Raw genomic sequence first — 5,317 nt, forward strand, 5'->3', positions numbered from 1 at the left:
CACAGATCTCCAAACTTCCTTACCAAGTCTTCTTATATATCTTTCCATACGTTGAGACTAGTGATTCACTTGCAACAAGTATTGAAGCTCAATTAGAACCTCCAACATTGTTAGATATATTTAGAGAGTAAGCTTGTGCCATATTCCCTTAGATTTTGAAAAATATGAGCTAAGTGGTATAGAAAGCCTTTTTTAATAAGAGTTTTTCTTTTGAAACGAGTTATGTTTTTAAAGAAAATTAAAAAGCAACCACTATGGCTCTAATACCAATTGTTGAGATAAAAACTTAAGATTGATTTGTGGAAATGTAAGTTAATCTCAATGGATATTTTGATAAGCTCAACAATGAATATATATACGGAATGATAAAGATATATATATATATATATATATATATATATATATATATATATATATATATATATTATATATATATATATATATATATATATATATATATATATATATATATATATAGAGAGAGAGAGAGAGAGAGAAAGAAGATTAATTAGTAAACATAAGAAAATAATAATACATAGTTGAATCGTAACAAGGTATGCATTCAAACACAAGTTAGTAAATGATGAACAACATAAGCAAGAGATAATGAAGAAAATGAAGACTTGTATTCAATAAAGAGTAATACAATGAAAGTTTGGGAAGTGGTCCTCATAGATCGATTAACATGATCATCTATTTATAGCAAAACCGAGAACATGATAAGCAATAAAATATATCTAAGTCAGGCGGCCATGCTTGCTACGCCTGGATTGTCATAACTCATCTAACACACAACGTCAGAAAATGTGAACATTATTTTTCTAACAGTTCGACATACAAAAGACAAAACATGCTTTTCTTCGGCTCAACATCCTTTTTCCGGTATTCCAAGTCTTCAGTGTTGATCTTCAAAGTCTTCGCATCTGATACTCAACCAAAGTTCTACCACAACAATCAAAATAGGTCTTCGGTACCTCAACACACTTCATAGATGTTGAGGGTCACTTTTATGTTTCAGCACTTCCCACACGTGTTAGAACGTGGACCTCTCTGCCCTCCAGACCTCATTTGGTCGGGCTTGGATTTCTTGGTTGATGGTTGAGATGGAGCTGGAGTCTGCTTCATTTCCTTTTGTTGAGTTTCCAACTCAATTTACCTTCTCCTGGGATGCTCTTGCATCTCTGCTAAGGTCTTTTATCGATTGTTCGATATGAACTCCCTAATATCAGTCTTAAGTATACTTAAGTATCAAGACATTTGTACCTGCTCTGACGAGGAATACTCTGGAAAAAATAGGGCCCTTTCGGTGAAAGTGGGAGTAGGTCACAATGGACTTTATGACCAAACTGCCCAAGACTACTACTGGTTACGACACTATATGGGTAGTTGTCAATAGATTAACCAAGTGTACCCACTTTATACCAATAAAAGAGATGGATAAGATGGAAAAGCTAAACAAGACGTACCTTAGAGAGATTGTCAGATTGCATGGGGTACCGTTATCTATTATCTCTAACAGAGATAGCAGATTTACCTCACGATTCTGGAAAAGTTTGCAAAAATCCATTGGTACTCGCCTGGATATGATTACAGCCTACCAACCTCAAACCGATGACGAAAGTCAAAAGGACCATCTAAGCGCTGGAAGACATGCTTAGAGCATGTGTGATAGATTTCGGAAATGCATGGGATGCTCATATTCTATTGATCAAGTTCTCATACAATAATATTTATCACACGAGCATTAAGACAACACCATTCAAAGCGTTATATGGACGAAAGTGTCGATCTCCTATTTACTGGGCAGAAGTTGGCGATACCCCAACTAGCCAAGAAATTCGTAGGGGATACCCTATGAACAGGACCAAAATTTATTCATGAGACGACTGAAACGATATTTCAAATTTGAGAGCGCATGAAGGCAGCACGTGACCATTAGAAGAGCTATGCTCATATAAGGTGCAAACCTCTAGAGTTCCAAGTCGGAGATAGGGTGATGCTCAAGGTATCTCCTTGGAAAGGAGTTATAAGATTCAGAAAGCGGGGAAAGCTAAACCCTAGGTACATAGGACCATTCAAAATCCTCGACATGATAGGTCTGGTTGCCTATCGACTTAGATTACCTCAAGAGCTTAATAACATGCATGATGAGATATATATATATATATATATATATATATATATATATATATATTCTAGTTAATGTTTATAGTGAGTCTTATAACCGAGCTATACGACTTGAGTGTACCCCTACAATGCTTCATTAGACGTTGTAGTAAAAATTGTAGACACCTATCACCCGCTTCAATTGATCGGTCGAGGGTTGTAGCTAGCAACCGCAAGTGGGGATGTCAACCCCGTATAGATCTATACATATGTATCTTGCTCCGAAGATTAACGGTTACAGTAGTGTGTGTATGCTAAGTATTTAAACTCAACTAATGAATAACATCTCACTAAAAGGCCCTTAACTAAAAAAGTTGGTGAATAACTCTCAGCCCTAACTTTATTGTGATTAAGTCACTAGGCATAATGAATACCGTTGTATGAGGTTTATAAAAGCCGAGTATGTTTGAAATGTATGCAAAAGTATGGTGTGCTCACTTTTATAAAAAATGAATGTTTCAAATTAATAAACATATGTACATGCATAAACGTTGTGTACTTAAACATATAAATAAACATGCTTAGTAATAAGTTGAATCCTTGAAATACTACAGAGTTTCATAACGTGTTGGTTATAATATCCAATGTCACATAAAAAAATCATATAGTTTTGTATCGTCTAGTATTTGTTGTGTGAAAGGGTTATTTCCCGATAAAATAACCATAATACGTATACAAAATTTTATACTAGTTTATTCGTAATAATATGGTAAGTTGTTAAATAATAATATTTTTATAAACTAGATTTATTGTATTTTCGTATAAAAAGAAAATTGATTTATATAAACAAAATATTTAGGCACATATAGTTTTGTATCGTCTAGTATTTGTTGGGGGTTGTTTAGTAATTTAATTAACCAAAATAGGACTGCTTTGGTTGAAATAATTCAAGTGAGGGACTGAAATGTTTTAAATGGAATTTAAGTTTAAAGACTGGACTGATTTTGTAAAGGATTTTCCATGGAGGGGCTATTATGTTTTAATTAAACCAAAGTTTTGGGGAAAGGGACTCATTTTGTTGAGACATATCAAGGAAGGGGCTGATTTGAACAATTAATATAAAGGAAGGGGTTAGTTCTGTCTAAACTCATTAAGTAAAAAGGGAATCGTTTTTTTTTTTTGTGTGTGTGTGTGGGTTCCTCATTTCACCCAGCAAATGAATGAAAGAGGATATGAACGAGGCGATCGATGAGAAAACGAACCGGTCACGAGGGGAAAGCACAGAAGGCCAAAAGAAATCGGAGGCAAAATCGATTGGGCAACGAAGGAACCACGAATGAAAGCAGACGACGATGGAAGGGGAAAAAGCACGAAGGCAGCGACTGATCGAGCCATCGGGAGGAGGATCGCCGTCTCCGGGGCTCGACGAAGCCGAAGCATCGAAGACGTAAAGAAGCAGCGAATGTTCGATCGGTCGGCTTCGCAAACCGATGTGGTCTCCTGGGTTCGACGGGCCGAAGGGAAGAACGGGATGGGGTAGAGCAGCAGCATCGTCGCGGTAGGAAAGAGGTCGAGGGATCAGAGGGGGCTGTCGCCTCCCGTGTTTGCTCCCGGGAAACACCCACTTCGGTGGGCTTTGCTCTCGGTTGTTGAAAGGTGCGTGGACGGGGGCTGCTCCGGAAGCTCCCCTGATCTTCTTTCATAGTTTTTTTTTTTTTTTTTTTTTTTTTGATTGTTTGAACAGAAATCATTGGGAGGAATTGGTGTTTGATTTTGATTTTGACAGGAAAATATAGAGGGAAGAGGGGACATCGAATGGGTGATGGAGAGTGGTTTGATTGTGGTGATTCTGTAGGCCAAAGGGAGGGGGTTTAGTCGACCCTTAGGAGTAAAAACACACACACTTTGGTGTGTTCATGGTATCAAATGAAGAAGAAGCAAGAAAATGGCAGAAAACAACTTCATCGATTTCAGGAGGTGTTTTTTTTTTTTTGATCATCCATATCTTACTAAAACGATTTTTATCATCGTATAGATTGATTTTACCTTGGAGTATTGCTTTTATCTTGGAGTGTTAATTCTTCCTTTCCTCCTTGAATGTGCAGTAGATGGAATGGCTTTAATGGAAGGACAGCAGAAACTTTGCGTGTGGTTTTGTTTAGGATGAAACTTGGAAGTAATCAGTGACGGGTTGTACAATAACCGGCATAAGTTGTATTGTACAAGTTTCATTTTTGGTATTTTGTATTATGTATTTGTTGCATTATGTAATGTGTGTGTATTGAGGTATGTTTTAATTGGGTATGTACTTGTGTGTATTTGTTTGATTTGGTATGTATTATTGGTGTTTTCTTGTTGCATACACATGTATGTATACTTAAAACTTTTACAAACCATTTCTTAATAATTATAATCTACTTTCATTTATCATGAATTTGTTATATAACTTGTGTAATACATATGTATAAATTTAAACTCGTACGTTAGGAATGTAGAATTTATTAATTTGTTAAACCTTGGTTTGTTAAATTTAAAACACACACATATATAATGTATATTTATGACAATTTAACCAACCACATGTAGGGGGTGTTCGGCAAAAATAGTTGGTAGCGGGCAGCTTGTAGCGGGTGGTGCCAAACGATGCTTTCTATTCAAAATGTAGCGTTTTGTCAAACACTAGAAGCTAGAAGCTCTCAAACGCTGTGTGTCGAACACGCTCGTAATTGATCATGACACATGTCCATACCCGTATATACATACATATTTATAGTAGTTCACGAAATTGTTGACTGTTGGGTTATTTCCATCGTTAAAATCCACCACAACCGGTTTGGATTCCTATATTTTTCTGGAATACGCTACCAATAATAGAAATTTTGTCGAAGTCAATAGTTTAAGGCTTCGCGATTAATAATCTGAAAACGTTTGATTTTTTTAACTTTTATAAACATTTTAAAAAAATATTTCAAATATGAAATTAATTATTAGGCTATAGTATGATTCCAAAAATGCTTTCGGAATTTCCATTTGAGGTGTGCAAGACCCTCAACGGATAGAAACGGTTTTAACGATTTTAAGAAAATAAGTATTATATTGGTTTTGGATTCTTAAAATGGTCGTATATTTTGCATACGAACTCCGTTTTGGACGTTCTTTATATTTTCGAAAACAGAAAAACACGTACTATGAGACAAGAGTGTTTGTTTTT

At 35.7% G+C, this 5,317-nt stretch overlaps 2 long non-coding RNA genes across 2 annotated transcripts; one reads left to right on the top strand and one right to left on the bottom strand.

Moving 5' to 3' along the window:
• Positions 1 to 674: 674 nt before the first annotated feature.
• Positions 675 to 3,302, bottom strand: LOC145160896 (uncharacterized). Its single transcript, XR_013738261.1, has 2 exons — positions 1,467 to 3,302; positions 675 to 1,374 (listed from the first exon to the last, which is right to left on the bottom strand). It is a non-coding gene; the product is annotated as an uncharacterized LOC145160896 (long non-coding RNA).
• A 347-nt stretch (positions 3,303 to 3,649) lies between these two features.
• Positions 3,650 to 4,533, top strand: LOC145160895 (uncharacterized). Its single transcript, XR_013738260.1, has 3 exons — positions 3,650 to 3,762; positions 3,893 to 4,083; positions 4,212 to 4,533. It is a non-coding gene; the product is annotated as an uncharacterized LOC145160895 (long non-coding RNA).
• Positions 4,534 to 5,317: the final 784 nt, after the last annotated feature.

The sequence above is a fragment of the Lactuca virosa genome, chromosome 2 (assembly GCF_052849685.1).
Source record: "Lactuca virosa cultivar CGN04683 chromosome 2, Lactuca_virosa_CGN04683_v6, whole genome shotgun sequence".
In the NCBI taxonomy this organism is placed as follows: Eukaryota; Viridiplantae; Streptophyta; class Magnoliopsida; order Asterales; family Asteraceae; genus Lactuca; species Lactuca virosa.